The following is a 27756-nucleotide window of genomic DNA, read 5'->3' on the forward strand; positions in this document are numbered from 1 at the left end:
TTACTTATCTGTATCCAATCAATTTGCAATTTATGTATTAATTTATAGTAGTAGTAGTTAACTATCGTATGGTTGTTGGCTATACTATCATGGGTCCAAGCATTCGCATTGCATTTTAATGTAAATGGAACAAATAAAATATAATATTTTCATGGAAATTCTGTGCAATTCATCGACTTGTAAACGTTGTTTTTGGTCAACGAATTCCCATTGCAGTATTAAGCCTTCCCTTCGCCAAAACCCTTTCTTCATCTTTCATCTAATTTCACTGTCAGTTGTTTGCGTTCAATTCCTTTTTGATCTTTTTTAAATCCTTTCTTTGCATAAAAAAACCATGGCGGGGGAGTTAGTGGGTGGAGCTTTTCTCTCTGCGACCCTTCAAGTTGTTTTCGACAGGATGGCTTCTCAAGAGGTTGTGGATTTCATTAGGGGAAAGAAACTGGAAAAGGAACTGCTGAAGAAACTGAAGCCAGCCCTGATGTCCGTTAAAGCGGTGCTGGATGATGCTGAAGTCAAGCAGATTGTCAACCCACATGTCAAAGGTTGGGTTGCTGAGCTCAAAGATGCTGTTTATGATGCGGAGGACCTCCTCGATGAGATCGCTTCGAAACAGGTTGGAAGCTGAGGATCGAACCACTTGAGCAAAGGTAAGTCGCCTTATCACTTCTCTGAATCCTTTCAACAGGGACATAGATTCAAAGCTCGAAGATATCCTTGAGAGACTACAATCTCTAGTCAACCAAAAAGATATCCTCGGTTTGAAAGAATTTAGAGGAGAAAAGGCATTTCCAAGATCCCCTGCAACTTCTTTGGTGGATGAATTTGGTGTTTATGGCAGAGATGATGAAAAAGAAGCAATAATGAAGTTGTTGTACCCAGATTATCCAACTGAAAATCAGATAGATGTGATTCCAATAGTGGATTAACCACCCTTGCACAACTGATTTACAATGATAAGAGAGTGGAGGAATGGTTTGAACTCAAAGCATGGGTGTGTGTTTCAGAAGAATTTTATGCTCTCAGGGTGACCAAAATCATTCTTGAAGAGATCACTTCTACTGTTGATGTTAGTAAGAACCTAAACCAGCTTCAACTTCAACTGAAGGAGAAGCTATTGGGAAAGAATTTTTTATTTGTTTTAGATGATGTTTGGCATAGGAGATATGTTGACTGGGAAGAATTGAAAAGTTCTTTCACTTATGGGGCAAAGAAGAGCAAGATTATTATAACAACACGTGATGAAAACGTTGCATCAATCATGAGGAGCGTTCCAACTTATCATCCTAGTATCTTATCTGATGATGATTGTTGGCGACTATTCGCAAAACTTGCATTTGTCAATACAAGCCCAACCGTGCATCCACAACTGAAGGTAATTGGTGAAGCAATTGTCAAAAGATGCAAAGGCCTCCCTCTAGCAGCAAAAGCACTTGGAGGTCTTCTGCGTTGTGAGTTGGACGCTGATGAATGGAATAAAATATTAAAGAGCAATTTATGGGACATAACAGACGATATTCTTCCACTACTACGATTAAGTTATTACTATCTTCCTTCACATTTGAAGTGTTGCTTTGCATATTGTCCACTTTTTCCCAAAGATTATGAATTCAAAAAGGAAGAGCTCATTCAATTATGGATGGCTGAAGGTCTTTTACAGTTTTCCAAAGAAAATGGCAATGCAGAAGAACGAGGTGATGAGTACTTCAAAGATTTAGTATTGAGGTCATTTTTCCAACAATCAAGAGGGAATAAAGTTTGTTTTGTCATGCATGATCTAATTAGTGACTTTGGCTAAATCAATATCTGAAGATTTTTTTTGCAGATTGGAAGGTAACGGTGATTTATGTGAAACAAGTAAAAAAGACTCGTCATTTATCCAATATCCAAGAAAAATATGATGTGCTTAAGAAATTTGAGACATTATCCAAAGCACAAAGTTTGGGAACATTCCTAACTTTAGAGTCTTTTACATGGTCTTCTTATATCAGCCATCAGATATCGCATGATTTGCTAGTAAAATTTAGATGCTTACGAGTATTTTCTTTGGCTAATCACCGTAATATCAATGAGTTACAGAAAAAATTGGTAATTTAAAACATTTGCGATATTTAAACCTATCGGGAACTTCAATTAAAGGGTTGCCAAACTCTTTGAGTACAATGTGCTATTTGCAAACATTAATATTGTTTAGATGCTTCAACATTGTTGAGTTGCCCAAAGACATGGAAAAATTGATCAACTTGCAACATCTCAATATTCGGGAAACAAAGTTAGTAAGGATGCCACAAGGAATGGACAAACTGAAAGATCTTTGGACATTGACAGATTTTGTTTTAGGCAAGCAAAATGGTTCAAGCATTAATGAGTTGGGAAAGCTGGAGCATCTATGTGGAAGACTTGCCATTTCAGGTTTGCAAAATATTGTGTTTGCGAGGGATGCCAAAGACGCCAATTTGAAGAATAAGATGAACCTTAAGGAGTTGGAGTTGATATGGAGTGAGGATGATCTTATTGATGGTGATTCAAAGCATGATGGTGAAGTACTTGAACTGCTGGAGCCTCATACAAACTTGGAGCATCTTTTCATTATGTTCTACTAAGGTACAAGATTTCCTGAATGGGTGGGGTGTTCTTCCTTCTCAAATTTAGTATCTTTGCGGTTAATGAATTGCAAATTTTGCCTCTCCTTGCCACCACTTGGGCAATTATCATCTTTGAAATCTCTCTTAATTAAAGGGTTTGCGGGAGTAGTGACTGTCGGTGATGAGTTCTATGGGCACTGTGATGCTTCAAGTAAACCGTTTGGATCTCTTGAATTTGTAAGCTTTGAGGATATGGCAGAGTGGGAAGAATGGTATTGTTGGAGAGATGAAGCTTTCCGTCTTCTCCAAGAGTTATACATAGAAAATTGTGCCAAGTTAACCAAGTCTCTGCCCAAGCACCTCCCTTCATTAACAAAACTTAAGATTAAAAACTGTGGAAATCTTGGAGGCTTTCTTCCAAGGGCACCAAGCATTTGCGAACCTGAGTTACGAATATGTGACGCAGTGCAATTAGAGCCATTGCCTTGTGGGCTTCGAGAGTTGCGTATTGATGGCTCAAATATCAATGATTCCATATTGGAGAGGATGACGCAACACTGCACTCGTCTTGAAAAGTTAACTATGTGGAATTGTTCTAATCTCAGATCCTTTCCTGAAGGTAATCTTCCTATCACTCTGAAGCAATTGAACATTCAAACGTGTGATGTCTTGGATTATTCCAAAGTCCTCTTGCATACATCCCTTGAATCCTTGGACATAGTAGGCGGGAGGTGTCATCCACTAATATCCTTTCCAGTAGGATCATTCCTTATGCTAAATCGTCTTTTTATCTGGTCATGCGAGGACTTAAAGTCGATTGGTGCATTAGGGGTTCCTCACCAGAATCTTACATGTCTCAATGCTTTGAACATCTGTGACTGCCCTAATTTTGTATCTTTTGGAATTGAAGAGGGATTATCTGCCACCAATTTAACGTCACTTGTGCTTTCAAACTGCGAAATTTTGAAGTCATTGCCCGAGCATATGAACTCGCTCTTTCCACCCCTTGAATACTTGGGGATAAACCATTGTCCAAAAATAGTCATTTCCAAGAGAGGGTTTGCCCTCCAAATTAAAAGCTTTTTCTATCTCAGGAAGTGATATGCTGATTGCGGCCATGACGAGGAGGAGGACGGAGTGGAGTTTGCAATCACTCCTTCACTCACAAGCTTCGAAATCTATGCTGCAAGAGAGATAGGGTGTTTTCCAGACGAACATCTGCTGCCCTCTTCTCTTACTTAATTATCTTCGGATATGCTATCTTCGAAATCTTAAGCTTTTGAACTACAATGGCCTTCAACACCTCACCTCTCTCCGCGAATTGAGAATCGACAGCTGCCCAACACTCCAATCCATGCCAGCAAATAGGCTTCCTGACTCTCTTTCTTGTTTGTTCATTTATGATTGTCCTTTGCTGTAAAAACGTTGCGAAAAGGAGAAAGGTAAAGATTGGCCCAACATTTCCCACATCCCAGTCATTGGAATTAACGATGAAGTCATTCTTTAGCAACACTCAGCTACTCCACCATTCTCTATTTATTGATTTTTCCTTTTTAAAAATACGCAATTCGTCTCAACCCTCAGATATTACTACTGCTCGTCTTTGCTATTTGCAAAGTAAAGCTGCGGATTGTGTTTTGTTACTTTTTGTATTCCAATTTTATTATTTATTTAATTCATTGTTCTTCAATCTTCATGAAACTTAAAGGGTGAAAATTACTTTCATGAAATTTAAGATTGCATTGATAAATTTACATTTTAGAAGATGAATTTAGATTTTAAATTTAATAGAAATTATCTTGTGAATATATGAATTGTATAATTACAACAAATCAAATTGACATTTATCCAAAAAAAAAAAAAACCAAATTGACCCTCATCCTGACATTCAAATTCACGATGAAATCATTCTGTGGTCAGACCCAGAAGCCAAGTTTCAATGAATCCCTTTGCCATAATATTTGGGTCAGGTACTCCATTCATTTTTTTTATGTATTTATTTATTGATGTTTTTTTTAAAAAAATTCTTTGTTGAGCTTTCTATACTTTTCCTTTTAATTGTTACTTTTTTTTTTTTTGTGTTTTAGGTTATTTGCTGTGAATTGTGTGTTTATTTTTTTATCTTTCTTTTCTCTCTTTGCCCATAGTTTTGTAGTCAATGAAATATTTCTCTTGTTGTTGTAGCAATTTATGATTTGTTGAATTATGTTTTTCTTTATTTGTTTTATAATTCCGGGGTTAATGATGCTTAATTTGCTGCAAGTTGTTTTACAGCCTTCCAACACCCTTCTTTTGAGTGTCAGTTGCAAATTCTAATTTACGATTCCCATTCGAATTTGTTGTTCCTGTCACATGATTTGTTTTAGCCTGGAGATTCATGACTTCTTTTCTATCCCAGAATTATCTGCTTGAAAGTTTTCAATACTTCGATGGCTTGGCATCCTGCTCTGCATATTTTGTTTCAAAGTTGGATTTCCTAGAGCTGCAAGGATGATGTGCTCAAGTTTAAACTCAATAAAGAAAAAGGATTTCAATTCCTTCCTTCTCTTGTACAGTTATGAAATCAGTGGCTACAATATTCTTTAGTTTATACCAGAGGCGCTGTCCTCCTCACCATAATGATTCGTTCAGTGTTGACGAGTCAAATAACTCGAACACTTGTTCCCCTTGAAAGAGGTCTCCATTGAAGGTTTTCCTGAGTAGTAACTGTGGATCCTAACTTTGCTGGGTATGTTCTTTAAGCAACTAAGCCATCTTAGATTGCATCAAATTTTAGTTTCGTTTGGAAATCTACATTTGAGAAGATGGATTTGGATATAAAATATAGTAGAAATTATGTGGCAGTGCTCATGAATATATGAGTTATATAGTTACACTCATATACATGGATTTATAAACTTTCTCTTGAATCTCTTAAATGTAATGACTATACTCATCCTCACAAAAATGAATAGCAAATAAAATTCAAATGCATCCTCTCAAACAATTATTTTCAAATGAAGCATTAAGGTTTTAACAAATCCTGAAATGCCAAGAACAGGTTTATCTGAAAACAATGAAGAATGTGGGGTCATACTCTCATCTTGGAGAACGTTACTTAAATAAGCTAATTGAGGTCTTATCCTTTCAATGAAACTTGAGAATAATGATTGAGGACAGTTTGTGGGTTAACTTCCGCAGCAATCCATGAATTTAAGTTGGTTCAATTTGATTCGTTGCCTCTTGAGGGACTGCTTTGTCACAAGGTGTAAAGTAGCATTTCCATTTTTCCCAACTTAATGCGCCTTTGGGTTATTTGCATCTTCTGGAACTTCTTTCATGCAGCCAGAGATGGCAGCTCAATTTGTGTTTGATGGGTTTCGATCCGATTTGATCTTTTAGGATCAATTTTTTTTTAAAATCAGGTTTTAGGTTGAATAATTGTAAAATAAAATCGGAGTCAAGTTTTAAGTAAACCACCCCGACCCAATCCAATATATATATATAATTATTTTTAATTAATTATTTTATTTTATATTTATATTAAAAAATAATATTTTATATTTTAAAAATAATATTTTATTAATTTTTGATCGAGTCAGATCGAGGATGGTTTTACATAATATTTGATTGGATCGGGTTTGGGTATTAAAAAACAAAAAAAATCATCGAGTCCAATCAAGTTGAGTATTATAGATATATAGTCGAATTGGATTGAGGGTGAGTAAAAACCCATTCCAATCCAACGAATTGCCATCCCTACATGTAACATGTATTTGGCATATTGCAAATACTGACCATTGTTGTTACTTATCTCTTGAACTTTTAACAGGTTTTTTATTCTTATGTTCTTGCCAGATTTGAGGCTTTTTGCAACCATTTTGTTTTAGTGACTGATCCATAAGCATGGCATTAACCTTAATTTCTTGTAATCTTTTTAAAGACTTGCTAGCCTGCTATGTTTAACACATTTTTCATATTGTTGTAAACTAAAAGGTTAATGAAGGAGAAACTGTTTTTTTCAAATATGAGGTAAAAACAAGTAGCTTTTCTTTCTTTTTTCCTTTTAATTCCAGCTTATATGATGGATCAAGAAATTTATCAGATCAATCAAACCCTTTTAATTTCAACAGGGTGTCTAGTCTGTCCCGATGAGTCATCCGATTTAGTCGATCTAATCTGAAGTTCATCCGGTTTGACCAGTTGGATGGCATTAAATGAGGAGAAAAGTAGTTTGAGAGGAAAAGTTTAAAAAAGGAAGACGAAAAGACTTCTTCCCATTTTTGCTTTGACACATGGTGTAATTTGTGCCATTCATCTGATCTGATGAGTAGCTATATAAGGGCTATTAGGGCGTTTATGTTTCATCTTTCTACTTTTTTTGTTATTTGTTCTATCTAAATTTTTTTACCTAAAAAGCTTTTTGGCCTTAAAATTGTTTTTCTTATCGCCCATTTATTTTGTTTTCTTCAATACGTACTTTTAATTATACTTTTAATTTCAATTCTTAGGAGGCCAAGAGTTTCAAGGTAGAATCTAAGGGTGGTCAACTTAGGTACGATAAGGATGACCTGATTCCATCAATCATCGAAAGTTGTGATTGTCAAAAGATGACCATCTGGTTTAACCTTAAGTTTAAAGAAGAGCAGCAATGAAATAATGACAATGCTCAAACAAGAGAAGCACGAGTCTTGAGCACAAAGAAACTATGTGTTTAGATAGATTTTAACCTACAAAATTCACCTCTTTTTTCCATCTCTCAAGTTGGTCCGTCTTCTATGTTTGTCCTTCTTTTATCTTTAGCTGTTCCCCCTTTTAGGTCCAATCTCATCATTTTTTTTTTATTTTTGCTTTTCCACTTGTTAATGCTCTAATTGTCACTTTTATTCTTCATCAGTTAGTTCTTGTTGAGATTACTTCTTTTTTTGAAGGGTCTTTATCGGTCTCCACCTTATCTTTCTTAGCCTAAGGTCATATTGCTCTTAGCCATGGTTCAATCTCTAAATCCTACTCCTGCTCAAGAGTTACAGTTATTTGGTAGTAAAGATTTTGATAATGATGAGGGTTTCAAGGTGAAACAGAAGGAAGGAGTACCTCGACTGGGAAAAGTGACGATGAGGAAAAGAATCATGCAGAGTAATATAAGTTGGTTAAGGTTCTTTTATATACTCCTTGTGACCTCAATATGATCCTTAAGAAAATTATGAGGGAACTAAAGGGCATGACTAATCCTAAATATTGTCTTAACAATGTGTTTAGTTAATTATGTTCGTACTTTAAAGATAACTTTCTTTTTTCCTAGAGAGGGGTATAGCATATCAATGTCGAATTTCTCAGATTGAGTCATTAAGAAACTACGGCCATATCAGCTTTATGTATATTGAGATTCATTCGTGGTTGGTCTAAGGTTTCCATTTCATTCTTTATTTGTTTTAATTTTTGATTCTTATAATTTAACTATCATTCAACTTACTCCTAACTTTATATAGTACATAGTAGGCTTTATCATTTTTTGTCAATATCTAGATATTCTTACCGCTTTCCCTTTATTTAGAGAATTTTTTTCATTAAAAAGCACACCAATGATAAGAGGTGGTATTACATAACTACTCAGCCCAATAAAAAATTATTTGTTGATTGCCCGAGCTTTGTAAAAGATTGAAAATTACTCTTTTTTTGCCTTTAAAAGAAAAAATAAATAAAGGTGGTCAGACCAAGATCAGGGCTGCTGTCGAGGTTAATGCAAGGAATATAATAAATAGGCCTAGCATTTTTATGGATGTACCAATAGCTTTCTCTGTGCTGGATCTATCAGATCAGGACAAAATAATAGAGCACACTTATAGGGGGTTCGTTATTGATGCTCACAAGTTGACTTCACTTGAAGTAATAAATAAGATGAAGTATTGGGGTAGGTGTGAGGTAACCTCGTAGAATTTTATTTTAACTTGATTTTTATGTAACTGTTAGCTTGATTTTACATAAATGTTTGTCAATGAAAACTTCAACTTTTCCTAGTTTCACACGCACCCAGGCCCATAAAAGCTCAAATAAAAAAATTCAGCTCAGAGCCTTTGCTCGCAAAGGGTATTAGGTTATCAACCCTTTAACCCAACACGCTTCCTCAACCTGAAAGACAAAGTCCACAACTTGTCAAGAGTTTTTTATAGCACCTCTTTTTGCCAAAAAATCTAGGGTCGAGGTTTTCTTTTCTACTTTAGAGAATCCCAAAGCAAGGGTGTTAAGGTTCAGTTCAGAGAAGATTTACACAAGGTTGGAATATACTCTCGTTAATGACCCTATTGAGAACTTCGACATGGTGAGAAGGTTCTGCAAGGTCTCGATTCTTTTCTTTGGTAAGTACTACCTAACTCCAGTTTGGCTTTTATATTGTTTTTCATTTTACTAAGTTTAAGTTTATTCTATGCAATCCAATAGAAGCTCCCACTTCAGTCCCTGAATAACACTAGCCAGGCCTGTCACAACGCTTACATTGCTATGGCCCACCTATTCAAGGTTAAGAAGCATGTGGCTACCTTAACTGAGGAGCATAAGAAGAGCTCGTATGCTTTGGGCAATATTAGGTCCAGCCTCAATGCGTCTCATAAGAAAGAGGTTGAATAGAAAAAGAGGAATGACAAACTGACAGCAAAGTTAGAGGCCATCTTAATTGAGAAAGTCTTGATCAATTTTATGAGGGAACAAACCAAGCTTAAGCTTAATGATGTTTAGGTTGAGATAGAAAGGTTGAAGTCTAAGCTGGAGGTCAAAAAAAGGAAGACTTGAAAAAGAAAACTGTTAAAGACTTTAAGGCTTTTAATGAAGTCTTTCAGCTTTAAGTGGAGTTTTTTAGGGTCAACATGCTCAGTGCCTTTGATTTGGCCAATGATGAGGTACAATTCAAAATTATTGACTTTAATCTTGATCTCTTTGATATTGACATCAACAATATCAGATCAAGGCCTTCCCATGTCAACCCGAGAAGTAAAAGAAAAATAACGATGATGTGGCCATAAATGCCAAACTCAAAGTCGTTTTAGGGATCTAACACAAGATGGATAAGGCTGAGGAGGTTAAGGCCGTTGCTACTGCTCCTACTAATAAGGGTGCTACTGCTATTGCTACTATTGTTGATATTGTTGACATATAATTTTTTTTTCATTTTTAGTTTTTTGTAATTTTTTTTTGTTTTAGAAATGTTGATGTATGAGGTTGATTTTTGTGGTGACCACGAATAGGAATTTTTGCTAACAACCCTTTAGTTGACAATTTTTGTATTAGTCATACCAATAAGGAATATATATTTTGCTCATTTTGTTTAAGTTTTAGTTTAGTTCTATTATTTTTTTTTCTTTATTTGTAGAAGTTCAAGCTTGGTTAATCACGGTAACACTAGTTCTATGGATTTATGGTAACAAGTTTAAGCTTGATGTTTGATTTGACTAAAGTTAATTGGATGAAGCTCAATTAAGTGAGATAGAGATTTAACTGGTCGTTTAGGAATATCTAGAATTAACCTGAAAATCCAAGTTTAAGGTCAAATTTTGTTAGATTGGTTGGGGTATGAGCTTAATGTAAGTGTAAGAGTCATCTAATGAGTGTAATTTGATTTTTATATTCAAGTACAAAGTATAAGTGTGAGCTCGATTTAGTTTGAGCTACTGGTAATAGACTTTTAAGTTATTTGCATTACATGTCCTTGGAATGATGTTGCCATTCATATCTTGAAGCTTGTAAGTAGCATCATGGATGATCACTTTGACTACATATAGTTGTTCCCAGGTCTGGGCTAAGTTGTCATCTTAGTCTACTCCTGAAGCTTTAACTTTTTTCAGCACCAGATCACTTTTATCGATGTGCTTACGTTAGATCTTTTTATTATAATAGCTGGACACCATTTGTTGATAAACTGTTATCCATGTTAGGGCTATGTCCTTTTATGTTTCAATGAGATCTAGGTCGACCTTTAAAGCTTCCTCTTTTTTTTTTTCTAAACCTAATTCAACCCTTAAGCTTGAAAGATGGATCTCAACAAGTACCACGACATCTGTTCCAAATGCCAGGTGGAATGAGATTTCACCTATTGGTACTTTAGTGGTTCTCTTTAAGGCCCATAACACCATTGGTAGTTCATCAGCCCACTTCCCATTCGCTTTATCTAGTTTTTTTTTTTTCAAGACTTATAATATTATTTTGTTCATCATTTTAGCCTGTCCATTAGACAGAATGTGGGCCACTGATGTGAATCTTAGGTCTATGTGAAGGTTTAAACATCATTCCTTAAACCTTGGGTTTTTGAATTATTTTTCATTATCTGTTATTATGGATCAAAGTAAGCCGAATCTACAAACTATATTTTTTTTACAAAATTTTCAACTTGGGCCTTTGTTGTAGTGGCCAAGGCTTCAATTTCGAGCCATTTCGTAAAGTAGTCTATTGCTATTAAGAAAAATTTTCTCTGACCCATGGTTAAGGTGAATGGTCTAAGAACATCCATTTCTCATTGCATGAAAAGCCACAGACTGATGATAGGAGTGAGCTCGATCGAAGAAAAATGTTGCACATGAGCAAACCTTTAGCATGTATTACATCTCTTGACCAGTGTACTTGTATCCTTTCTGATGGTGGGCCAATAGTAACCCTACCTAAGTACTTTGTAGCCTAATGGTCAAAGTCTAAAGTGGTTTTCAAATATTCCTTTATAGGTTTCTCGCAAAACGTAGTTTGCTTCTTTCTCATCAATGTATCTTAGATAAAGTAGGTTAAAAGATCTTTTGTATAATGTTTCCTTAATCAATGTGTATCGATAAGCTTTTTTCATCAATTTTTAGCTCAAATCCTATCTTCAGATAGCATTCTCCTAGTCAGATATATTTTGTTTGATAAGTGTCATTCAATTTTTTTTTTCGTGATTTACCCTATAAACTCTTTCTTAATGCTTTTGTGTGCCAGTTCTTCTACCAAGGTTTAATCTAAGCTTTTTATTGTTATTTTTGAAGCCAACTTAAATAAAGAATCTGCTAACAAATTTTTAGACCTCGATATCCATTTTACCTTAACCTTAGTAAAATCGATCACTAAGGCCAGTGCTTTATTTAGATATTTTTGAATTCTTTCTTCTCAAGCTTTGAACTTTTTATTTATTTAATTGACCTCTAATTGAGAGTCACTATACACGATTATATATTGAACATTCAACTCAGTTGCCAATCTTAAACTAGTTATCAATGCCTCATATTTTACCTCATTATTAGATGCCCTAAACCTAATTCTCAAGGTGTATGGATATTGCAATCCTTCCGAGCTAAATAGAATGAGTCCGACTCCTCCACTATGGTTCATGACCAATCCATCAATAAAAAGCTTTCAACTTGCCTAGTCTGGGGTTCACTCATTTTTTTTAGGTCGTTTTTCAAAATGAACTAAAGTAAACTCTGTAACAAAATTTGCTAGCACTTAAGATTTCAAGGTCGACCTAGGTAGTATATGCGGGTCAAACTCATTGAGCTTTACTGTCCACTTGATTAACCTCCCTAACATTTTTAGCTTCTGTAAGACCTGTTTCAATGGTTAATTAGTCAATACATGGATTATATAAGCTTGAAAATACAACTTGAGTTTTTTAGCCGAAGTGACAACCGTATAAGATAATTTTTCTATACCACTATAGTTAATTTGTGGCCCTATCAATACTCTACTCACAAAATAAATTGATTTTTACTTTCCCTCTTCATTTTAAACCAAAATCGAGTTGAGGACCTAGTCTATAGTGGCCATATATAAGTACATGATTTCTTTGGGTCTTGGCTTAGATAGGATAAGTGGAGAGGATAAAAACTCTTTAAGTTCTTCAAAAAAATTTTGGCACAAAAAGGTCTATTTAAAGTTAGAAATGTTTTTGAAAATTTTGAAAAATAATAGGCATCATGCTGACGACCTATATATGAATTGGCTTAGGGTGGCGATTCTTTTAGTTAGCTTCTTTACTTCTTTCATTGAGGTTGGTGCCTTTATGTTTAAGATTGCCAGAACCTTTTTTAGGTTTGCCTTTATCCCTCTCTTATTAATAACTAAAAAACTTACCCAACATAACCTCAAAAGCACATTTGCTTAGATTAAGCATCATATTATATTTTTCAAGGTGTTAAAGTTCTCTTTGAGGTCTTCCAAGTGCTCGATCAAACTTTTACTTTTGACTATCATGTCATTCACATATGCTTTCATGTTGTACTCGATCTGATTTTCAAACACCTTGTTTACCATCCTTTGAAAGGTTACCCCTATGTTTTTTAATTTGAAGGGCATCATTTTGTAATAGTAATGGCTTTTTTCAGTAATAAAAATCATCTTTTTCTCATCATTCTTTAGCATTTTGATTTGATTCTAGCCAAAGCAGTCATTCATAAAGCTAAGAAGGCTATGTTCGGCATTATCATCCATAACCAATCTATGTTAGAGAGGAAAAAACTATCTTTTAGGCATGCTTTATTTAGGTCGATTAAGTCAACACCTTTCATTTTTTTTATGTTTTTTTACCATGATCATATTGGCTATCCATTCAGGGTAATAGATTTTCCTGATAAAGCCTGTTTGTCATAATCTGTCAACCTTTTCCTTGATAGGCCTTTGTATTTTTGAGGTAAAGATTTTTTTCTTTTGTCGAACTGATTTTACCTTAGGATTAGTATGCAACTTATAGACCATCACCTCAATATCAATTATAGGCATATCAAATGGTGCTCAAGCGAACAAGTCGACATTATTTCTCAAATGTTGAATAAACTAATTCTTACGCTGAAGTTTAGTTTTGATCTGCATATGTTTTTTAGGGACGTTATCCCAAAATGATATAGCTACGAGATCCTCAGTTGGCTTAGGTCAAAGTTTGTTCAAGTCCAGTCTTTGGTTAATTATCTCTTTTTTTTTTATTAGATCGATACCATTTTCTGTGAAGATAGATCCCAACTTTATAATTAGTATGTTATTGATGACTTGCTAAAATGAATGGTTGAATTGGTACACATTTTTCATTTTAAGTTATATTTTGACTATCATATTAGTTTGATTCAAATGACATGTAATTGTTTACACCGACTTAAGAGCTCAATCGTCTTTAGAGTTATTTCAAAATTTTAAAAAATGGAACAAAAGATGTCTTTTTGTTGGAGTTTAAAAGCTTAGAGCAACTTAAGAGTACGCTTTTGTCAGGTTATATTATGTTGTTGTTTTTGCTCATGGTTTCTTGCTTTTTCTCTATTTCTACTATTTGTCTTTCCTTAACGCTTTCAGTTTTAGTTGAACTACTAGTTTACTTCACAGTCTTCTTTTTCACTATTGTGACATAACATTGTCATGTCATAGATTGGTATCTTCTAACCTCTTCAACCCCTTTGGGTGTTAGAAATTTTACTTTCAGATGGATAGTTGAGCCTATGAGTCATATAACAAATTGGCTAGGTTAGCTTAATATCATATTATAGGTAGATGAGACATCCACAACTATAAATTCTATGATTGAGGTGATAGTCTTTGATTTTATCCCTAAAGAAATAACTAGCTTGATTGTTTCTTTCACTGGTACCTACTCATTCCCAAATTTCATTAGTGTTATAGTAATAGGTTGTAGTTGGCTTTCATTGATTTCTTTTTTTCATAGTGCCATAATACATGAAGTTAGTTGAGCTCCTATTATCGAACAAGATTTCTTAACTACATAGCTATATACTCTAGCAATGATTATTATGACATAATCATATAAGTGCTGGATTTTTTTTAAGTCTTATTGACTAAATAAGATTGATTCATCTTTTTAATCTTTTCTTTCTTTATCAAGGTACCCATGGTCATGATCATGCTTAGATTGAACTTTCTTTTAATCAAGGTTGAGTTACCTTTTGTAATCACATTGATCATTACACTTATCGACTTATTATTATTAGTTTGACCTTTATCTTATTTCGACTCATTTTCTTAAACTTTTTTTATTTCATTTTGACCTTCTTTTCTCACCCTGGGTGGGCTCTCTTCAGTCTAGTCTTTAATTCGTTCTAAGTCGATATTATTTTCGTTACTCTACAAATCTTTTCAACCTGCCTTTCTTAAAGCTTCGATCTCATTTTTTAAGTTGACACGATTTTTAGTATTATGGCCTGTATTCTTATGAAAGGTACATATTTTAGTCGAATCTTTTTTTGTGTTCTGTCTCAGTGGTTTTGGCCATCTGAGGTTAGGATTTTTTCAATCTATATCAAAATCCTTTTTGGGGAAGTATTTAGCATAATATAATTTCTTTCTCTACAAGGGCTTCTAGCCTTATGTCATCTCTTTTTAAGGGGCAGATCGTAAAAATATTTACCTTTCTTAAATCGATGAAAGGGGATAAACCTCTCTTACCTCGATTATTTTTCATTGTAGCTTTAGCATTTATATATTTTTCAGCTACGAGGATGATGTTAGCCAGAGTTTTAAGTGGTTCTAGTGACGATCAATTTCAGATGGTATTTTATATTATTAAGTTCACTTATTAGAGCACTGACAATAGTTGTTTACTCCAAGTCTTTACCTATAAAGGTTTCTCGTTAAAACGCGTGACATAGCTTTTTAAAGATTCATTGCGACTTTGATGGATCGATATTAAACTTAAAGTTGTTTTTTTCATTCTTTGGCTACTTATAAATCGAGACAGAAAAAAGTGGCTGAGTTATTTGAACTTATAATTGACCTTGATTTTAGGCTACTAAACTAGGACCATGCTACGCCCTTTAAAGTGGTAGCAAAGCCCTTACACATTAAAGCTTCATCTGTATCTTGCATCATCATAGTAGTCTTATAAAGTTTCAAATGATCAAAGGGATTAATAGTACCATTGTAGGTTTTTAAAGTCAGTATTTTGAACCATTTAGGAGACATGACTTATCAATCTCTCTAGCAAATGGTGAAGTCTCCAAAAATTTATGCTCATCCTTGAATGCCATTGTCTTTTATTTTAGCTCTCTTTTTATGGCATACATCTGAGCTTCTAGGTCTTTGTTTGGATGAGGTTTGTCTGCTTTAATTTTTAGGTCATAGCATGTATCAAATTGTGATGGGATAGTGGCGAACTAGGGTATTGTGCTCTTCTTTTTTGGAGGCCAAAGAAGCTTTCGTATCTTCATAACTTGGTTGTTTTACTGCGGCTCTTTAGCCAAAAGTGATGGTCAAGCACTTTTGAAACTTATGATGGGGTTATGGTTTGCAGCGTTTGTTTTAAAGCCTGTATATGCTCAGTCAAAGCCTAGAATTGTTCTATGGTTAGGTCAGTTTGTGGTGGGGCAAGTCAATCTAAATGTTGGCTATTATGCATTTCCATCCAAACCAGGATGTTGGTCTCTTTTTCCTTTAAAGTTTTTTTCTTAAGTGGCATTGTTTTGTGCTTGACTAATGAGTGGAAAAGGCCCCCTATCTGGCACGTCAAATGTTTGTGCTAAGCTTCGATCTCAGGGTATTCTTAAAAAAATATAAGAGAAAGATGGTTAGAGACAAAGGCATGGAATATTTCCTGCGTTTGCACTCCGATGCGTAAGTCAGAATGAGTGAGTAAGGAAGAAGAGTAATAAGGAGAATTAAGAGTATATTGAACGTACATTATCGATGTCTAAACATTCGTATTTATAGGTAAGAGATAAAGGACCATCGAGGGATAATAAAGACATGGTCGAACTGATATGGCATTGAATATGTCAATCGACTATGTCAAAATTACCCATGGTTGTCTACTAAAGACATCTAATAAGAAAAAAGACCACTATACCCTTTTGATTATCAAATGCCTCCAACAAATAGGATATTCGAGATTAGTTTATTTTTAACTCATTTAAGTTAAACGAATTCATTTGTGAATATTAAACGAATATATTTATAAATATATATAATCAAACATGTTCATGAATAATAAATAAATCATAGCCTAACATGTAATATGATTAGGGTAAAAAACTAGGATAAATGGTAATCATGTAATATTGTTATTATTATTATAGAATAATAATCGAACATAAACCATTTATGAATGAACGAATTTTAAATAATCATTAAATAAATTTTTTTGTGAATATAAACAAACAAAATAGATTTCTATTTATATTTAATTTATTTAATAAATGAATGTAAAAATATTATTTAAAATTATTTATTAAATTTAATAAATGAATAGAAACGAATAAAAACCATATATATTCGTAAATGATTCATTGAAAACTTTGCTATTTTACACCTTAATAAAAAATCTTTCACATTGAAATGCTAATCACATTTGAAAAGTTAGAATTTTGAATCTTCATTGTATAAAATAATAGTATATCCAAAATTAATAAAACTATCTATATTATATGCAAAAAAAATTTATATTCCTTCCCAAAGAAAAAAAAAGAAAAAAAACCTTTTAATTCTTTAAATTGGTTTTACAATTAGATTATGTGAGTTTAATAGGTTGTCATGCTCAACATATTGGATCTAATAGGTTTGTAAAGGATTGAAAAACAATATTATCAAGGATTCTAGCTACAGTTTCGTCAAAAAAGATGTTTATAAACTTGAAAACATGCGCATATTTTAATCTTCATTCTACAGGCCAATGAAATATATTACTGTAAATTGGGTTAAGATTATTTTGTTTTCAAATTAAGTAGAAATATTTTTCAAGAAGAAATGCACTTCACATGATTCAGCAGAGTCTAATTATAAAACATCCACCCTATCGAATCTCCACCATGATAGAAAAATAATAATATGAAATGTGAATGGCCAAAGCATGAAAAACATTTTCATTGAAATGTAGTGTATCTGTATCCAATCAATCTGCAACTGCTTGTATTAATTCATAGTAGTAGTACTTATCAATTGATTGTACTATTGTTGGTTGTTTTGCATTTTAATGTTTTAAAATATAAATGGAACAAATAAATATAAATATTTTCATGGACATTCAATGTAATCCATCAACTTGCATGTATTATTTTATAGTAGTTGTTAATAGTCATTGCGATAGTCCCAAAGCTTTTAATTTAGTGGTTAAAAGTGCTTAAGGGGATAATATGGATATTACATCTACTATTGTCCCTACTACTGCTATGGATTTGGAATCAAGCATGAAGGTTCATTTTCAAAATGAAGATGTAATCAGATTTGATCGTTTTAATAGATCAAACTACACTAAGTGGAAGGATATAATGGTTTTTCTATTGACAACATTAAAGATGTTTTATGTACTTGATCCAAATTTGAAACCAATTCCAAAACCAACTCCTGAAGATTCTAATACTATTAAAGCAACAAGAAGCAAACGTGAAGAAGATGAACTAATCTGTCGAGGTTATATTCTGAATTCATTATCTGACCATCTATATGACCTATATAGAAATATGAAAACACCAAAAGAGATATGGACTGCTCTTGAGCACAAATACATGAATGAAAAAAAAGGTACGGATAAGTTTTTGGCTTTGAAATACTTTGAATTTTCAATAACTGATGATAAACCAATCAAGGATCAAATGCATGAGTTGTAAATTTTGGTCTCTAAGTTAAGTGAGCTGAAAATTAAGGTTCCTGATTCACTTCAAGTTGGAGCTATTTTGTCAAAACTTCTTCTTTCATGGAATGGATATAGGAAGAAAGTTCTACATTCAACATATACTTTCACTATTGAAGAATTTCAAACTCAAATACAGATTGAAGCAGAAAATCATGCAAGAGATGCACTCTTCCTTGGAGGTTACAATGTGAATTACATGAGTGGACAAAATTTTGGAAAAACTCACAAGTCTTTTGGTAAATTTCAAAACAATTTTAAAGTCAAGAAGAATGGATTTAAGAAGTCCAAATTTAACAAGAACAAAATGTGTTTCCATTGTGGAAAGAAAGGACATTTAATTAAAGATTGCAGATTTAAAAACGTTGGAATTAAGATTGGTTCTAGTTCTGAAAGCAAGGTAAATTTGGTTGAGCAAAAAATTAATAACTTCTTGCAATGGTGATTGACATGCAAATTGGAATGATCACCGAAGTTCATATGGCTACTACAAATAAGTCATCTGATTGGTGGCTAGATTTTGGTGCAACAATTCATGTTTGCAACAACAAAAAGCAGTTCAAGACTTATAAAGAATGCAAGAAACCAGAAAACATCCTTATAGGAAATCATGTTCCTGCCAAAGTGATTGGAAAAGGAACGATTGAATTGAAATTCACCTCAGGGTAGAAACTAACTCTAATTAATGTTTTTCATGTTCCTGAGATTAGAAAGAACCTTGTATCTGCAAATCTATTATGTAAAAAAGGCTTTAAGATTGTACTAGAGTCTGATAAAGTTATAGTCTTCAAAAATGGTGTATTCATTGGAAAAAGGATATTCCAATGATGGTATGTTTAAACTAAACATTGATGAAATAAATAATATTTTTGCTTATATTGTTAAACATTCTTCTTATTTATGGCATGCTAGATTAGGACATTTAAATTATCATTATATGAATCATATGACTAAGCATGGTTATATAACATACCAAAAAAATCATGACATTAAATGTGAAATCTGTGTCAAAGCAAAAATGACTAAGAAACTTTTTCCTAACGCTGAAAGAAATACAAAATTATTAGAACTTATACATTCTGATATTTGTGAGCTAAATGGTTTATTAACAAGGGGAGGAAAAAGGTATTTTATAACATTTATAGATGATAATTCTCGTTATACTTTTGTGTATCTAATGAAAACAAAAGATGACGCCTTTGATAAATTCAAAGAATATAAATCAGTTGTTGAAAATCAAAAAGAGAAGAAAATCAAAATTCTTCGAACAGATAGGGGTGGTGAATATTTTCTAGATTCATTTTCTCTTTTTTGTGAAGATAATAGAATTATTCATCAAAGGATAATCCCTTATGCACCCCAATAAAATGGTTTAGCTGAAAGAAAAAATAGAACCTTGGTTGATATGGTAAATAGAATGTTGTTAAATGCTAAATTACCTCTGAATCTTTGGGGAGAGGTATTTTTAACAGCATGCCACATACATAATAGAATTCTTTCAAAGAAGTTCTTAAAGACACCATATGAACTTTGAAATCATGACAGAAAACCAAATTTGGATTATTTTAAAGTGTGGGGGTGCATTGCCTTTTATAAAATACCTCATCCTCATAAATCAAAATTAGGACCTAGAGGTATTAAAAGTATTTTTGTTGGTTATGCACAGAATTCAAAAGCATATAGACTTCTTGATTTAAATACTAATGTTATTGTTGAATCTATTCATGTAAAATTCTTTGAAAATAGGTTTATATATGATACCAAAATTAATATGGAGAAACAAATTGAAATGATTCCTATGAATGGAAATAAAAGAAAAGAAAGTAATGATTCTATTGAAATTAGAAAAAGTAAAAGAGTTAGAAAAGATAATCTTTTGCTTTCTGATTTTGTTTCTCCATATTCTATAGTATTCATAGTAAAAGGGAATAGAACCAAAGTGCTTAAGAAAACACCAATTCTATTAAATATAGATGAAGACCCTAAAATATTTAATGAAGCTATGACTTCAAGAGATGTTGCTTTATGGAAAAAAGCTATTAATGATGAAATGGACTCGATCATGTCCAATAATACATGGGTTTTGGTAGATTTACCTCTAGGTTCTAAACCTATAGGATATAAATGGGTGTTTAGAAAGAAATATAATACATATGGTTCTATACAAACATTTAAAGCAAGATTAGTTGCAAAAAGTTTTAAACAAAAGGAAGGCATAGATTATTTTTATACATATGCTCCAATAGCTAGAATAACATCCATTAGAGTTCTTATAGCTTTGGCTTCCATTCATAAACTGTATGTGCATCAAATGGATGTTAAAACAGCCTTTTAAATGGTGACTTAAAGGAATAAATATACATGGAACAACCAGAAGGTTTTATTCTTTCAGGTAATGAGAATAAAGTTTGTAAATTAATTAAGTCACTTTATGGGCTAAAGCAAGCTCCTAAACAATGGCATGAAAAGTTTGATTCAATCATAGTAGCCAATGGTTTTAAACATAATGGAGTAGATAAGTGCATTTACTCAAAATTTACTAAAGAATATGGAGTTATAATGTCTCTATGTGGATATGCTAATTTTTGGTACTAATATGATTAGCATGAATGAAACCAAAAGGTATCTGATTTCTAATTTCAAAATGAAAGATTTAAATGAAGTTGATATCATTTTGGGAATTAAAGTTAAGAGATATAATAAGGGTTTCATTATTAATCAAAGTTATGATATTGAGAAACTGCTTAATAAGTTTAAGTATCTCAATATAAAAGAAACCAATACTCCATATGATACAAGTATAAAATTAACAAAAAAATCAAGATAATGTAATTGCACAACTTGAATATGCTAGTGCAATTGGAAGTATTATGTATCCTATGCATTGTACTATGCCAGATATAGCTTTTGCTATTTGCAAGTTATCGAGATATACAAGTAAGCCTAGTATAAGTCATTGGAAAACCATAGGAAGAGTTCTAGGTTATCTTAAAAGAACTAAAAATTTTGGCTTATTTTATTCTGGAGATTTAACTGTTTTGGAAGGATATTCAGATGCAAGTTGGATCACTAGTATAAGTGACAATAAATCCGCTTCAGGATGGATATTTACCCTTTGAGGTGGTGCAATTAGTTGGGCATCTAAGAAACAAACTTGCATTTCACATTCAACTATGGAATCTGAATTTATAGCTTTAGCTACAGCAGGCAAGGAAGCTGAATGGCTAAAAAATTTATTAATAGATATAGAGTTGTGGCCACAACCAATGACAACATTTTCTTGTACTATGATAGTGAAGCTACTATGTCTAGAGCTTATAGTGAAATTTATAATGGAAAATCTAGACATATTAGTCTAAGACATGATTATATCAGAGAATTGATAAAAAATGGGGTAATTACCATCATATACGTTAAATCTGCTAAAAACTTAGCAGATCCTCTTACTAAGGCGCTACCTAGAAATTTGGTAAGAAGCACCACAAGTGAAATGGGTTTAAAATTCCTTTTAGACACCAATAATGGGAACCTAACTTTGAATTAATAACCTCTAATTGCAAAGTTTAATAGGTAATAACAAATTATTGTTATCTGTTTGTAAACACTAGTCAACCCATTCTATATATATTTGGAATACTGGTGTACGCCATTGCGTAAATGGAGGATGAGATTGAACTCTTAATGGAGTTAATAATTAAATGTCTATAGCAATGGAGACATAAATAAGAAACTCCACCTATATAAACATAGAAGTGATGCTGTTTCAACAAGAAAATTAAAAACTTTCTTGTAAATGTTTATGAATAAGGATAAGCACATGGCCATAATAGTGCTAAAGTGATTATAAACCTCTGACAAAATATTAAATAAATATTATGTGTGTTATATCTTCAATTTTAACATTAGGAATTGAGGTTTAAACTACGGACACCATCAACTTTGTTAGAATTCTAAGTTATATACGTTAATTGAAGGTTTAAATCGAAAGATACCTTTTTGTATTCATAATATTTATTTGTGTGAAAGGTTAAAGATTAAGCACCAACATTCCAAACTTGTGGGGGATTGTTGGTAGTTTAGAATGTGGTGCATCCCACATTGATAAATAAAATTAATTTTTGTATTAATTTTATTCATATTTTAAATAATTATGATTGAACAGAAATAATTATCATCTGACAAATGGTCATAACTATTTAAATATAAATATATTGTTATTCATAAAGGTCATGATTATATAAAAGGTCATAACTATCTGAATAGAAGTTTATATTTGTTCATTCATTATAAATAAATCTTTTAGTATAACTATTTTCACTACTTTTGATTGAGAGAGTTTTAAGATTTTGTTGTATCTTATAGGCATAATTGCCTTTAAAACAGTGTTATTCACGCTTCAAAGCCATATTTTCTTCTTTCTTTCTATTTCTGTTTTTCTTAAATCTACTAACATTATCTTCCTTCAAACCTTTCTTCACCAGAAAATAGAAAAAAATGACCGGGGTTTTGGTGGGTAGAGCTTTTCTCTCTGCTACACTTCAAGTTCTGTTCGACAGGATGGCTTCTCAAGAGGTCCTGGACTTCATTAGGGGAAAGAAACTGGAAAAGGGACTTTTTAAGAAACTGAAGCCAGCCCTCATGTCTGTTAATGCAGTGCTGGGTGATGCTGAACACAAGCATATTACCAAACTATATGTGAAAGGTTGGGTTGCTGAGTTCAAAGATGCTGTTTATGATGTAGAGGACCTCCTCTTCGAAGCAGGTTGGAAGCTGAGAATCAAACCACTTCAACCAAGGTAAGTCGCCTTATCTCTTCTCTCAATACTTTCAGTAGGGACATGGATTCAAAGCTCGAAGATATCCTTGAGAGACTAGAATCGCTAGTCAACTCGGTTTGAAAGAATATTGCTGAGGAGAAAAGGCATTTCAAAGATCCCCCGCAACTTCTTTTGTGGATGAATCTGGTGTTTATGGCAGAGATGTTGAAAAAGAAGACATAATGAAGTTGTTGTTCCAAGTCTATCCAACTGAAAATCAGATGGATGTGATTCCAATTGTGGGTATGGGCGGGATTGGTAAAACTACCCTCGCAAAGTTGATCTACAATGACAAGAGGGCGAAGGCATGGTTTGATCTCAAAGCATGGGTGTGTGTTTCAGAGGAATTTGATGCTTTCAGGGTAACCAAAACTATTCTTGAAGAGATAACTTGTAGCTGTGATGGTAGTCAGAACTTAAATCAGCTTCAACTTCAACTAAAGGAGAAGCTGTTGGGAAAGAAGTTTCTATTTGTATTGGACGATGTTTGGAACGAGAATTATGTTGACTGCGAAGAGCTGATAAGTCCTTTTGTTTATGGGGCACGAAACAGCAAGATTATCGTAACAACACGTAATGAAAGTGTTGCATCCATTTTGAGGACTGTTCCAACTTATCATCTTAATATCTTATCTGATGATGATCGTTGGAAGCTATTTACAAAACATGCATTTGTTGATAGAAGCCCAAGCATGCATCCAGATCTGGAGGTAATTGGAAAAGCAATTGCCAAAAGATGCAACGGCCTCCCTTTGGCTGCAAAAACACTCGGAGGTCTTCTGCGTTGTAAACCAGACTCTGATGAATGGAATAAAATATTAAAGAGCAATTTATGGGACATAGCAAATAATATTCTTCTGGCATTAAGATCAAGTTATTATTATTTTCCTTTGCATTTGAAGCGTTGCATTGTATATTGTTCACTTTTTCCTAAAGGTTATGAATTCAGGAAGGAAGAACTCATTCGATTATGGATGGCTGAAGGTCTTATAGAGGCTTCTAAAGAAAATGTCAATGCAGAAGAACGAGGTAACGAGTACTTCAAAGATTTAACGTCGAGGTCTTTTTTTCAACAAGTAGGTGGGGATAAATCTTGCTTTGTCATCCATCATCTAATTCATGATATGGTTCAATCTCTATCCGGCGAATTGTTTTGTAGATTGGAAGGTAGTGATGGTTCATGTGAAATAACTAAAAAGACACGTCATTTGTCCAATGTCCCAAAATCATATGATGTGCTTAAGAAATTTGAGGCAATATCCAAAGCAAAGAGTTTGCGAACATTTTTAACTTTAGAGTTATCTCCACGCTTTTGTTACCTTACCAGCCAGTTGATAGTAAAATTTAGGTACTTACGAGTACTTTCTTTTGCTAAATATGCTGATATCAATGAGTTGCCCAAAAAAATTGGTAATTTGAATCTTTCGGAAACTTCAATAAAAAGGTTGCCGAACTCTTTGAGTAGATTGTATAGTTTGCAAACATTAACATTGTTTTATTGCAAATACCTTGTTGAGTTGCCCAAAGACATGGGAAGATTGGTCAACTTGCAGCATCTCAATATTCGAGGAACAAAGTTACTAATGATGCCACAAGGAATGGGCAAATTGAAAGACCTTCGGACATTAACAGATTTTGTTTTAGGCAAGCAAAATTGTTCAACCATCAATGAGTTGGGAAAGCTGGAGCATCTATGTGGAAGACTAGCCATTTCGGGTTTGCAAAATGTTGTAAGTGCAAGGGATGCCAAAGATGCCAATTTGAAGGATAAGATGAACCTTAAGGAGTTGGAGTTGATATGGAGTGAGGATGATCTTATTGATGATTCAAGGCATGATAGAGAAGTATTTGAATATCTGGAGCCTCATACAAACTTGGAGCATCTTGTTATTAGGTGTTATAGAGGTACAAGATTTCCAGAATGGGTGGGGCATTCTTCATTCTCAAATGTAGTATCTGTGGAGTTATGTGATTGCAAATATTGCTTCTTCTTGCTACCGCTTGGGCAACTATCATCTTTAAAATCTCTCTCAATTAAAGGGTTTTCCGCAGCAGTAACAGTCGGTGATGAGTTCCGTGGGTACTATGATGCTTCGAGTAAACCGTTTGGATATCTTGAAATTCTAAGATTTGAGGATATGCAAGAGTGGGAAGAATGGTTTTATTCAAAAGATGAAACTTTCTGTCTTCTGCAAGAGCTAAGCACAAGAAATTGTCCCAAACTAATCAAGTCTGTGCCCAAGCACCTGCCATCTTTAACCAAACTTGTGATTGAAAATTGCCGGAAGCTTGGAGGCTTGCTTCCAAATGCACCAAGCCTTTGCCAACTTGAGTTAGAGAAATGTGATGCATTGCAATTGGAGCCATCGCCTTGTGGGCTTCGAGAGTTGCAAATTAAAAGTTCGAATATAAATGATTCCATATTGGGCCAGATGATGCAATACTGCACTCGTCTTGAAAAGTTAACTGTGTGGTATTGTTCTAATCTCAGATCCCTTCCTGAAGGCAATCTGCCTGTCACGCTGAAGCAATTGAACGTCCGATGGTGTCGCTTCTTGGATTATTCCAAAATCTTCTTGTATGCGTTCCTTGAATCCTTGGACATAGCAGGCGAGTGTCCTCCTCTGGAATTTTTCCCATTAGGATCATTCCCTTTTCTATCAACTTCTACGACAACTTGAAGTCGATTAGTGCATTAAAGGGGCCTCAACACAAGCATCTTGCATCTCTCAATTCTTTGGAAATCTGTAATTGCCCTAATTTGATATCTTTTCAAATTCAGAGACATAAAGGGAAAGATGGAAATGTATCTAATGCTTCTGACTCTTCTGCTGAAAACCAACGGCTGAACAATCCCACTTCCTACTACACTTCATGGCCTCAAAGTTATAGGTCATTTTCTCTTCACATGCTTACATGATTGTACTGCTGCTCTTTTTTCTCTGGTAATTCGGTTCACTTTCATAAATTAAGTTTCATAGCAGCCTGGATTTTTATTCTTTCTTTCAAAGATTCTTTTAGTTAATCTTCAAGAGCTACGATAAGAACCAGTCGTTGAAACAATTTTAATATTTGCTTTTCTCTTCCTGGATAGGATGTTTGTTAATATCATTACTTTGACATGCTTTTCTTGATGAGGCATAGAGTGTGTATTATGTATAGGAGATGGTAAACAGCAGTATATAAATAAAGTACAGGTAGATTTAAATCGATCTTTAGAAAGGGAAAGAAAGTACTTAAACTATGATTGATACATTCGTGATAACAATCACGGATGAATGTTGTGTAAAACCTTGTAGAGGAGATGCTTCTCTATGCAACTTTGGCCTACCAATCCATCTCCAATTATTGAATTATCTACCCTGTTAATATTGGACATATGAATCCTCTATGGGCCCCTAGTAGAGATAGACAATTTAAATTGGCTGATGATTTGAATTTTAAACTATAATGTACAACTAAAATTAGTTTTCTCTCATTCAATTTTGTTTAGTCGATTCTTTTTCATTCTGCTGCTGGAACCTTCAAGATATATTTTCTTCATTCATTCTAATAGTAGTATATGCTGGTATATAAGATTTTGCCAAATTTGTGTAAGTTGAAAAGTCCTGTATTCAAAGTAAACTAATAATGTTTCGGGAGAACAAGATGTGACATTAGCAACTATTATATAACCTTTAATCTGTGTAGTATTAGATGGTTTTTTTTTTTTTTTTGCCAAAGTAGTATTAGATAGTTGAATAAGGTAAAAAAGTTGTTTACTAGGCATTGCTTCCACTTTTAGATTCAAATGCTTATGCCTTCTTTTAATTTTTCAGGCAGTCTATTGATCTGTATAGTAGTGTACCATCTACGAATATCATGTTTTTGGGCACTCCTACTGCTTCAAGTTTAAGCCGTTTGTTTCTTTCCTCATCGCTTACAAGAAGACATACTCCAGAATCATTATATGCAGTGACAAAACCTCTACTACCAACTCTAAATGATCAAATACAACCTCAAAGACATAGCTCACACTCTCTGTTACCGCCGATCCATCAAGGAGACAACCTGTAAGAGTAGATGAGAAAACATCTCATGTCTCCCATGAACTTCCAGAGCTCATATGGGCAAGCTGTGCTAAATTTTCAGTTCACACAACTTTTGGCCATTCCCCAAATTTTATCTGTCATCTTTTTACATAATAATTTGTTATATTGAATCTGTCTTTCAAATTTTGTAGGCATGGCAACTCTGGCCTAGGCTTACATTCAGGCTTGGCTTGGTTGATCAAAATCAGATAAAAAAAAATGATCATGACGCTTCTGGATGTCTGCTTTAGTTTTAACTTTTCTACTCTATTCACTTTGCGAAAGCCTTTATTAAAAGAAACCATTGTAAATTGAATGGACTTGTTAACTTGACTATATGAAAACATCCTTATAGTTAAACTATTGAAATTATTGGTATTGGAATAGGCCAAAATGCCTGTAAATTTGCATCACTTAACCCATCCTTTATGAAACCACTTGCCATTTTAGTATTGTTATATCCAAATCTTTTGTTGGCCTTTCATCAAAAGGGACCAGAAAAGAAAATCGTGTTGAGTTAGCACATCGATTCAAGTAAGCTAAAACTTGCAGCCACATTTTGCCACCATCACCACTCCTCACATGTTTTCAAGTAGAACTTGGCTTTGTCCGCTATATCCTTTATCCTATTTTTTTCCCGGTTCAGCGTAAGACCTTGGTCAATAGAAAGTCACCCTTACAAGCTTAGTTTATAACAAAAATAAATTTCGTTGGACATTTTGATAGAAACTTATTTTATT

At 33.5% G+C, this 27756-nt stretch overlaps 2 pseudogenes; both read left to right on the forward strand.

Annotated features, from left to right (window-relative positions):
• Positions 1-206: 206 nt before the first annotated feature.
• Positions 207-4274, forward strand: LOC149515776 (putative disease resistance RPP13-like protein 1; annotated as a pseudogene).
• Positions 4275-22623: 18349 nt separating this feature from the next.
• Positions 22624-26111, forward strand: LOC111297648 (putative disease resistance RPP13-like protein 1; annotated as a pseudogene).
• Positions 26112-27756: the final 1645 nt, after the last annotated feature.

The sequence above is a fragment of the Durio zibethinus genome, chromosome 12 (assembly GCF_047325235.1).
Source record: "Durio zibethinus cultivar Kanyao isolate XHJ-2024 chromosome 12, ASM4732523v1, whole genome shotgun sequence".
Classification (NCBI taxonomy): Eukaryota; Viridiplantae; Streptophyta; class Magnoliopsida; order Malvales; family Malvaceae; genus Durio; species Durio zibethinus.